This window comes from Phyllobates terribilis, unplaced genomic scaffold, assembly GCF_046119375.1.
Source record: "Phyllobates terribilis strain yellow unplaced genomic scaffold, ASM4611937v1 Scaffold_1__5_contigs__length_1240528914, whole genome shotgun sequence".
NCBI classification, from domain to species: Eukaryota; Metazoa; Chordata; class Amphibia; order Anura; family Dendrobatidae; genus Phyllobates; species Phyllobates terribilis.
Window position 1 is genome coordinate 1217734238 of NW_027362761.1, and position 11660 is coordinate 1217745897.

Here is an 11660-nt window from a genome sequence, read left to right on the forward strand (position 1 = left end):
AAACCCCAGTCCGACCCTGGGAGAGTTATTACCTCAAAAAGTGACACTGGTCAGAATTGTAAAACTGGGCCTGGTCATGAAGGTAAAAACAGGCTCGAGGGTGAAGGGGTGAAGATCCTTCTTTCTAATGTTATGTCTTTGTTAGTGTTGAGTGAGCACTAAAATGCTCTGGTGCTCGAAGCTCGGGCCGAGCTCGCCGTGATACTTGGGTGCTCGACCCGAGCAACGAGCCCTATGTTAGTCTATGGGAGACCCGAGCATTTTTGCGGCGGCACCCCCGGCAGTCTTTTAAAAGCCTAACAAGTGCCCAAAACAATAGTGATAGTGCTCAAATGACATGGGGACAGCATGGGAATCGCCCCAGGAAGCATTTCTGACCCCCAGGTCACTGCTGTCAACAATGTGGTCAGAGGTATGAAGCCACTTTTAAGGGCTCACAATAAAACGTTCAAAAACGAAACTGAAACTGCTTTCCTGTGAAATATATTAAGGAATTTCTTTTATAGGGTAAAGACTTGTGTATAAGGTAAAATAAATAACCCAAAATAAAATACTACTCCACACCTTGTTCATACAAAACAATGACGTGCAAGAACATGATAATGTAAACATATAAAGTTTATTATAATCCAAAGTTAAAAGTTCACAAATAGATGAAAATATATTGGCGCAGATACAATAGCAGTGGGCAAAAAAGCTAAGTACTCAGGGCTACAATCCAACATATAGTATTAATTGGTAATAGAAAGTCACTCAAATAGGACACAGATAAGTCCAACACATGATATGAAATAATATATAAGAAGTCGCTAGAATGGGACATATATAAATATGAACATGTGTAACATGTATCATAGCCAGATTGGTGGTATATAAACCATCAAAAAGGCTCAAATGAGCCACTAGGGTGCACAGTGCATGGCTAAATACAAAAAGATTGGGTCACCATTGAACAGCAAGCTTAAATATAAGAGCAAGACTTACATGTGTATATAACAGGAATGTATGCCTAGGTACTGTCACCCCTACACGCGTTTCGGCGCTGTGCCTTCTTCTGGGGGTAGTGACATACTAAAAATCGGTATTGTTTATATAGTGCCCTTAACCAATCAATGGATGGGATGCAAAAATAGGTGTAATGTCTAACCAATCGCTGGTAGCGATGCATCCAGTGAGGGAAAGCATATCCGTGTGTTAGCTCTGCCCCTCCGGAAGTTTGCATAGTTGTCACTGACAACGTAGCGTTGAATACACGTCACATGATGGCAGGGAGTACAAGATCCACCCTCGCACATCACGTGACCGCGAGTGTAAGCACCGCCCCGTATATAGTACATCCCCAAAATAGTAGGGCCAGAGATGTCACAGTGACTCACGTAACTGGAAGGAGCGGAAACCGCCCCCGACACCACGTGACCACTGACCAAACACCGCCTCCAACATCACGCAATGGTGTATTTACGTCACATTCTCAAATGAATAGTAGTGTTTGGTCAGTGGTCACGTGGTGTCGGGGGCGGTTAATACTATATGTTGGATTGTAGCCCTGAGTACTTAGCTTTTTTGCCCATTGCTATTGTATCTACGCCAATATATTTTCATCTATTTGTGAACTTTTAACTTTGGATTATAATAAACTTCATATGTTTACATTATCATGTTCTTCCACGTCATTGTTTTGTATGAACTATTGTCTGAGACGTTGAACGGATTTAGCTTATTTTGATTTGTGACCCGTATGGTCAAATTGTTTTTTGCTTCATTTTTTTTCCTCCACACCTTGGGCTATTTTCACAAGTAGCATTTTTTATGCGTTTTTGCACTTTTGTATTGCTTTCAACCGTGACAAATGCATTCACTGGGAAATGTCATTTTAACATTTTACAACCTCATCTGGCCATGTGCTGTGTGACACATGCATAGAGTGCTGAAAAGACATGGGAACAGCATGGGGAAGACCCCTGGAAGCATCTCTGACACCCAGGTCACTGCCTAAAAGTGTGCCCATCAGAAGTAATCCTTGCAGCATCAGAAGATGCAGACTTGCAACTATCCCCGTGCAAGTCTTTTTCCCAGAGCAGTGTTCAATTTAACCTCCCCCATTTCTTGCAATGCAAGCACAAGTATGCAGCCTGCCACCCACCCACTCCCAGGCGGCAATACCATACTGCTTGCTTGCACTTGAAATTGAGCCTTTTAGGCATGTGGAGGCAAAATCTGGCCACCACGTCATTGCTGCATTGGCGGCCTGGTATGCATACTCATTCCCCAGCCGCCCAGCGGCCGGGTGTCCATAAACTGTCCCCAGCCGCCCCTATTTCTCCTGTCAACTTCCCCCACACACTTTTCTTAGCCTGGCCTGCTTTAGGGCAGCATTGGACGAGCCCACCGGAGAACCAGACTCCTCCAGTGGGCCCTGGCTTCTCCATCAGGGGAGTTGAGAGTGCCAAGGTGAGGAGCATGATGATGATGATAGAAGTTAGCATCTGCTTTGTTTTCTTGGAATGCAAGCGCATGTACAGTACAGACCAAAAGTTTGGACACACCTTCTCATTTAAAGATTTTTCTGTATTTTCATGACTATGGAAATTGTACATTCACACTGAAGGCATCAAAATTATGAATTAACACATGTGGAATTATATACTTAACAAAAAAGTGTGAAACTACTGAAAATATGTCTAGGTTCTTCAAAGTAGCCACCTTTTGCTTTAAAGACTGCTTTGCACACTCTTGGAATTCTCTTGATGAGCTTCAAGAGGTAGTCACCGGAAATGGTTTTCACTTCACAGGTGTGCCCTGTCAGGTTTAATAAGTGGGATTTCTTGCCTTATAAATGGGGTTGGGACCATCAGTTGTGTTGTGCAGAAGTCTGGTGGATACACAGCTGATAGTCCTACTGAATAGACTGTTAGAATTTGTATTATGGCAAGAAAAAAGCAGCTAAGTAAAGAAATATGAGTGGCCATCAATACTTTAAGAAATGAAGGTCCATCAGTCTGAAAAATTGGGACAACTTTGAAAGTGTCCCCAAGTGCAGTTGCAAAAACCATCAAGCGCTACAAAGAAACTGGCTCACATGAGGACCGCCCCAGGAAAGGAAGACCAAGAGTCACCTCTGCTTCTGAGGATGTTTATCCGAGTCACCAGCCTCAGAAATCGCAGGTTAACAGCAGCTCAGATTAGAGACCAGGTCAATGCCACACAGAGTTCTAGCAGCAGACACATCTCTACAACACCTGTTAAGAGGAGACTTTGTGCAGCAGGCCTTCATGGTAAAATAGCTGCTAGGAAACCACTGCTAAGGACAGGCAACAAGCAGAAGAGACTTGTTTGGGCTAAAGAACACAATAAATGGACATTAGACCAGTTGAAATCTGTGCTTTGGTCTAATGAGTCCAAATTTGAGATCTTTGGTTCCAACCACCGTGTCGTTGTGCGACGCAGAAAAGGTGAACGGATGGACTCTACATGCCTGGTTCCCACCGTGAAGCATGGAGGAGAAGGTGTGATGGTGTGTGGGTGCTTTGCTGGTGACACTGTTGGGTATTTATTCAAAATTGAAGGCATACTGAACCAACATGTCTACCACATCATCTTGCAGCGGCATGCTATTCCATCCGATTTGCGTTTAGTTGGACCATCATTTATTTTTCAACAGGACAATGACCCCAAACACACCTCCAGGCTGTGTAAGGGCTATATGACCAAGAGGGAGAGTGATGGGGTGCTACGCCAGATGACCTGGCCTCCACAGTCACCAGACCTGAACCCAATCGAGATGGTTTGGGGTGAGCTGGATGGCAGAGTGAAGGCAAAAGTGCCAACAAGTGCTAAGCATCTCTGGGAACTCCTTCAAGATTGTTGGAAGACCATTTCCGGTGACTAGTTCAAGCAAGAGATGCAAGTTCTTATCCTCTCTTGCTGACAACTTTATCTTCCAAAAGGTAGGGGAGAAAACAAGGGGATCTGCTACTTTGGATCTAATTCTTATAAACAGGGAGGAAATGGTTGAGGAGGTAAAGGTGGCTGGGACCCTAGGAGGCAGCGATCATGCTATTATAGAATTTTGGATAACTAGAGGAGGAAGACATGTGAAGACTCAAACTTCAAGGTTAGATTTTAGAAAGGCAGATTTTAAGAGACTCAGAAAGAGAATAGGAGGGATCCAATGGCTGGATGTCCTTAAGGACAAAAATGTCCAGGAAGGATGGGAAATTTTTAAAAATGAGATTCTCAAAGCACAATCATTAACAATCCCGAAAAGTAGGAAGAATGGGAAGCATTTAAGGAAACCAGGATGGATGAACACAGAACTTAAACACATGCTAAAAAGAAAGAAAGAAATGTTTATTAAAGGGAAAGAGGGAGGCATATCTAAAGAAGATTATAATGCAGTCTGCAGATCCTGTAGGGCACGTATCAGGTTAGCTAAAGCTGACAATGAATTAAGGCTTGCAAGAGATGTCAAAAGCAATAAAAAAAGGATTTTGGGGGTATGTCAAAAGTAAAAGAAAAGTCAAAGATGCTATAGGATTTTTACAGGATGAAAATGGAGAAATGGTAAGAGAGGATGTTGAGAAGGCCGAACTTTTTAATTCCTATTTTGCATCTGTTTTCTCTCAGAAAGAAAATGTAGCATCAACTGATCTTCACTGTCCATTTAAAGGAATAGAGGAATCCAAGTTATCAGTAAACAGAAAGATTGTGAGGGAATATTTAGCTAACATAAATGAGTTCAAGTCTCCAGGTCCAGATGAATTACACCCCAGAGTACTGAAGGAGATTGTAGAAGAAATTTTAGAACCACTCTCCATAATCTTTGAAAATTCTTGGAGAACAGGAGAAGTCCCAGAAGACTGGAGAAGAGCAAATGTTGTTCCTATCTTCAAAAAGGGGAAGAAGGTGGACCCAGGGAACTATAGGCCGGTGAGTCTGACTTCTATACCAGGAAAGATCTTTGAACAAATTATTAAACAACATGTATGTAAGTACATGGATAAGAATGAAGTGATTAACCAGAGTCAGCATGGGTTTGTAACTAACAAGTCATGTCAGACTAACTTAATTTCCTTCTATGACAGAATCACTGACTGGGTGGATCAGGGAAATGCTGTAGATATAGTATATCTTGACTTCAGCAAAGCATTTGACAAAGTATCTCACATCATCCTTATTGAAAAAATGACCAAGTATGCAATGGACCAGGCAACTGTTAGGTGGATTCATAACTGGCTTAGTGATCGGACTCAAAGGGTGGTTGTAAATGGCTTCACATCCAGCTGGATGAATGTCTCAAGTGGGGTACCACAGGGCTCCGTCCTGGGACCTGTATTGTTCAACATCTTTATCAATGATTTAGATGAAGGAATTGAGGGTAAACTGATTAAATTTGCTGATGACACAAAGCTAGGAGGGATAGCTAATACTAGAGAAGAGAGAGAGAGGATTCAAAAAGACCTAAATAAACTGGAGCAGTGGGCAGCAACCAACAGAATGGTTTTTAACAGGGAAAAATGCAAAGTACTACATCTGGGCAATAAAAATGAAAAAAGCATATACAGAATGGGAGGAATAGAGCTAAGCAACAGTACATGTGAAAAAGACTTAGGTATACTAATAGATCATAGACTGAACATGAGTCAACAGTGTGATGCAGCAGCAAAAAAGGCAAATACAATTCTGGGATGTATTAACAGAAGCATACAGTCTAGATCACGTGAAGTCATTATCGGTCTTTACTCCTCTTTGGTCAGACCTCATCTGGAATACTGTGTACAGTTTTGGGCACCACATTTTAAAAAAGACATAGACAAACTGGAGCAAGTTCAGAGAAGAGCGACCAGAATGGTGACTGGTCTGCAAACCATGTCCTATGAGGAACGGTTGCAGGATTTGGGAATGTTTAGCTTGCAAAAAAGAAGACTGAGAGGAGACTTAATAGCTGTCTACAAATATGTCAAGGGCTGTCACATTGTAGAAGGATCATCTTTATTCTCATTTGCACAAGGAAAGACTAGAAGCAATGGGATGAAACTAAATGGGAGGAGACACAGATTAGATATTAGAAAAAACTTTTTGACAGTTAGGGTGATTAATGAGTGGAACAGGCTGCCACGAGAGGTGGTGAGTTCCCCTTCAATGGACGTCTTCAAACAGAGGCTGGACAGACATCTGTCTGAGATGATCTAGTGAATCCTGCTTTGAGCAGGGGGTTGGACCAGATGACCCAGGAGGTCCCTTCCAACTCTACCATTCTATGATTCTATGACTACCTCTTGAAGCTCATCAAGAGAATTCCAAGAGTGTGCAAAGCAGTCATCAAAGGAAAAGGTGGCTACTTTGAAGAACCTAGAATATAAGACATACTTTCAGTTGTTTCACACTTTTTTGTTAAGTATATAATTCCACATGTGTTAATTCATAGTTTTGATCCCTTCAGTGTGAATGTACAATTTTCACAGTCATGAAAATACAGAAAAATCTTTAAATGAGAAGGTGTGTGCAAACTTTTGGTCTGTACTGTATGTAATAGCTTCTAGGCCTGAGGTGGTCAGCGTTTGGCACATATCCTACCTCCTCCGAGGATTGCTGAATGTTTTCCTTCTACTATCCCAGCTCTATGACTCCCGTTAAAACAAAGCTTCAGGTGATAAATGATGGATGAGGTGGTGGCAAATGAGAAAGAGCAGGAGGAATAGGGACCATTCACATCATTATCAGGCCAGACAACCACATATGTCTTGTAGGATATGTTTCTGTAACAAAAGGAGCAATTCGGCTACACAGTTATAGGGCATACAGTGAGTGCAATGCCTACCAAAAATTTGGAGGCACTCCAATGCCCCTTGGAAATGACATGGAGGTCAGAGGGCCTTAACTAAACCGTTTTTTCCATTTATAGCAACTGGGTCTACTGTACACTGTTGTCCTAAGCAGTGAATGGAAGGCTTTCCAAAAATTATGAGGAACTGCAATGCCCCTTGAAACAGAAGTGGATTACAGCGTACTAAAAACCGTCTACCCATAATTGGGGAGTGGGTCTCCCTTAGTTTTCGCCTTTTAATTGAAAAGCAAAAGCTGACTAAAATTAGGAGGAAATGCAATGCCTGTTGGAAGAGTCGAGGAGGTTAGAGGTAATTAAAAACAACATTTCAATGCCCCTTGGAAGAGTTGTGGAGTTCAGAGTGACTTAACAAGACGGTTTTAATGCCCCTCGAAAAAGACGTGGAGGTCCCAGTAGCTTAACAAGATGGTTTGAATGCCCCTTGGAAGAGACGAGGAGGTCAGAGTAGCTTAACAAGATGGTTTTATTGCCCCTTGGAAAAGTGGTGGAGGTCGCAGTAGCTTAACAAGACGGTTTTAATGCCCCTTACAAGAGCCATGCAGTACCGCATATTTCAAACATTATTCCCATTATTAGGGAGTGGGTCTCCCATAGTCTTTGCTTATGCCTTCCAAGCAAAAGCTGCCAAAAATTAGGATGGAGGATCTTGCAATGCCCCTTACAAGAGCCATGCAGAACAGCATATTACAAACATTATTCCCATTATTGTTGATTGGGTCTCCCATAGTCTTCACTTATGCCTTCCAAGCAAAAGCTGCCAAAAATTAGGATGGATGAACTTGCAATGACCCTTACAAGAGCCATGCAGTACAGCATACTACAAACATTATTCCCATTATTGGGGAGTGGGTCTCCCATAGTCTTTGCTTATACCTTCCAAGCGAAAGCTGGCAAAAATTAGGACGGAGGAACTTGCAATGCCCCTTACAAGAGCCATGCAGTACCGCATATTACAAACATTTTTCCTATTATAGGAGAGTGGGTATCCCATAGTCTTTGCTTATGCCTTCCAAGCAAAAGCTGCCAAAAATTAGGAAGGAGGAACTTGCAATGCCCCTTACAAGAGCCATGCAGTACAGCATATTACAAACATTATTCCCATTATTGTTGATTGGGTCTCCCATAGTCTTCACTTATGCCTTCCAAGCAAAAGCTGCCAAAAATTAGGATGGATGAACTTGCAATGACCCTTACAAGAGCCATGCAGTACAGCATATTACAAACATTATTGCCATTATTGGGGAGTGGGTCTCCCATAGTCTTTGCTTATACCTTCCAAGCGAAAGCTGGCAAAAATTAGGACAGAAGAACTTGCAATTCCCCTTACAAGAGCCATGCAGTGCTGCATATTACAAACATTTTTCCTATTATAGGAGAGTGGGTCTCCCATAGTCTTTGCTTATGCCTTCCAAGCAAAAGCTGCCAAATATTAGGAAGGAGGAACTTGCAATGCCCCTTACAAGAGCCATGCAGTACAGCATATTACAAACATTATTCCCATTATTGGGGAGTGGGTCTCCCATAGTCTTTGCTTATGCCTTCCAAGCAAAAGCTGCCAAAAATTAGGAGGAAATGCAATGCCTGTTAGAAGAGTCGTGGAGGTTAGTGTTAATTTAAAACAACATTTCAATGCCCCTTTGAAGAGCTGTGGAGCTAAGAGTTGTTTAACAAGATGCTTTTAATGCCCCTCAGAAGATACGTGGAGGTCCCAGTAGCTTATCAAGATGGTTTTACTGCCCTTCGGAAAAGTGGTGGAGGCTGCAGTAGCTTAACAAGATGGTTTGAATGCCTGTTGGAAGAGACGTGGAAGTCCTAGTAGCTTAACAAGACTGTTTTAATGCCCCTTGGAAAAGTGGAAGTGGTCACAGTAGCTTAACAAGACACTTTTAATGCCCCTCAGAAGAGATGAGGAGGTCCCAGTAGCTTAACAAGACGTTTTTAATGCCCCTCGGAAAAGTGGTGGAGGTCGCAGTAGCTTAACAAGACGGTTTTAATGCCCGTCGAAAGAGACGTGGAGGTCCCAGTGGCTTAACAAAATGGTTTTAATGCCCCTCGAAAGAGACGTGGAGGTCCGAGTAGCTTAACAAGATGGTTTTAATGCCCCTTGGAAAAGTGGTGGAGGTCTCAGTAGCTTAACAAGATGGTTTTAATGCCCCTTGGAAGAAACGTGGAGGTCGCAGTAGCTTAACAAGACATTTTTAATGCCCCTCGAAAGAGACGTGGAGGTCACAGTAGCTTAACAAGACGGTTTTAATGCCCCTCACAAGAGACATGGAGCTCCCAGTAGCTTAACAAGACAGTTTTAATGCCCCTCGAAAGAGACGTGGAGGTCCCAGTGGCTTAACACTATGGTTTTAATGCCACTCGAAAGAGACGTGGAGGTGCAAGTAGCTTAAAAGACGGTTTTAATGCCCCTCAAAAGAGACGTGGAGGTCCCAGTAGTTTAACAAGATGTTTTTAATGCCCCTCGAAAAAGACGTGGAGGTCCCAGTAGCTTAACAATACAGTTTTGATTCCCCTCGAAAGAGACGTGGAGGTCCCAGTAGCTTAACTAGACGGTTTTAATGCCCCTTGGAAAAGTGGTGGAGGTCTCAGTAGCTTAAAAAGACGGTTTTAATGCCCCTTGGAAGAGACGTGGAGGTCCCAGTAGATTAGCAAGACAGTTTAAATGCCCCTCGAAAGAGACGTGGAGGTCCAGTAGCTTAGCAAGACGGTTTTAATGCCCCTCGAAAGAGACGTGGAGGTCCCAGTAGCTTAACAAGACAGTTTTAATGCCCCTTGGAAAAGTGGTGGAGGTTGCAGTAGCTTAACAAGACGGATTTAATGTACCTTGGAAGAGACCTGGAGGTCCCAGTAGCTTAACAAGACTGTTTTAAAGCCCCTCGAAAGAGACGTAAAGGTCCCAGTAGCTTAAAAAGATTGTTTTAATGCCCCTCAGAAGAGATGTGGAGGTCCTAGTAGCTTAACAAGACGGTTTTTATGCCCCTCGAAAGAGACATGGAGGTCCCAGTAGCTTAACAAGATGGTTTTAATGCCCCTTGAAAGAGACATGGAGGTCCCAGTAGCTTAACAAGATGCTTTTATTGCCCCTAGAAAGAGACGTGGAGGTCCCAGTAGCTTAACAAGACATTTTTAATGCCCCTCGAAAGAGACGTGGAGTTCCCAGTAGCTTAACAAGACGGTTTTAATGCCCCTTGAAAAAGTTGTGGAGGTCACAGTAGCTTAACTAGACGGTTTTAATGCCCCTTGCAAAGTGGTGGAGTTCGCAGTAGCCTAAAAAGATGCTTTTAAAGTCCCTTGGAAAAGTGGTGGAGGTCCCAGTAGCTTAATAAGACGCTTTTAATGCCCCATTGAAAAGTGGTGGAAGTCATAGTAGCTAAACAAGACTGTTTTAATGCCCCTTACAAGAGCAAAATAGTACAGTATCTTAAAAATACTATTCCCATTATTGTGGAGTGGGTGCCCCACAGTCTTTAATTATACCTTCCAAGCAAAAGCTGACAAAAATAAGGATGGAGGAACTTTCAATAATGGCAACACGGACCACGGTCACCCTGGTGGTATAGTGGTTGTGGAGGCTGAGGATAAGTAGAAGGATGTAAAACAGCCGAAATGAGGAAGTGTATACCCATGTGTGGGTGTGAAGCGGTGCATGTGAATACACCTCCCAAAATAACACAGTGGATTTGAATTTATGTTACTCTGCTGTAATTTGGTGGTGATGAGAAGTCTGGCCCAATCCAGCCCTTGTTCACTTTGATAAGAGTCAGCTTGTCAGCATTGTCAGTTGACAGGCGAGTGCGCTTATCAGTTATAATTTCCCCAGCGGCACTAAAAACACGCTCCGATAACACGCTAGCGGCAGGGCAGGCCAGGAACTTCAAGGTGTACAGAGCGAATTCATTCCAAGTGTCCAGCTTAGATACCCAATAATTAAAAGGCACAGAGAAATCACGGAGGACGCTGGTACGGTCGGCAAGGTACTCCCTCACTATCCTTTGAAACTTTCCACTTCTTGTGAGAGTACCCCGCGCCTCAGGGTCTGTCCAAAGGGAGGGTCTCAGAAAACTGTCCTAGAACGTTGACAGTGTTCCCCTGCCTCTGATGGATTGTAGTTGTGTCTCTGTCGCATGTACGCCTTGGTTGGGAAACGAACTGTGACCTCTGCCGCTAGTGTGTTCAGATGGAAAATTTTTTTAACAGTTCTGCAGCAAGGGCCTTCTTGTACTGCCCCATTTTTGTAGACCTCTCCACCTCAGGAATAAGAGAGTGAAAGTTCTCCTTGTAGCGGGGGTCTAAAAGTGTCACCAACCAGTAATGACTGTCACCCAACATTTTGACAACGCGAGGGTCACGGTTAAGGCAGCGTAACAAAAAGTCAGCCATGCGTGTCAGACTGGTAAAGGGCAAGACTTCCATGTCCTCACCAAGATGACAACTGACTATGCTCTCCTCCTCCTCCTCCTCCTCCCCTCTGTCCTCAGGCCACCCATGCTGAACCAACAGTATGACACTTGTACAGGTACTACCATCTACAGCGCATGATACAAGCTCCTGTTCTTCCTCCTCCTCCTCCTCTCCCTTATTGTCCCCCAATGCACGTTGGGATGAGATGAGGCTGGGCTGTGTGTAATCGACGACTACAGCTTCTTGATCCATCTCATCTTACTCTGGCTGCAATGCCTCCTCTTTAATTCTCTGCAGAGAGCGTTGCAAAAGACAGACAAGTGGAATGCTGACACTAATGATGGCGTCATCGCCACTCACCATCTTGGTGGACTCCTCAAAGTTTGTCAAGATGGTACATATGTCA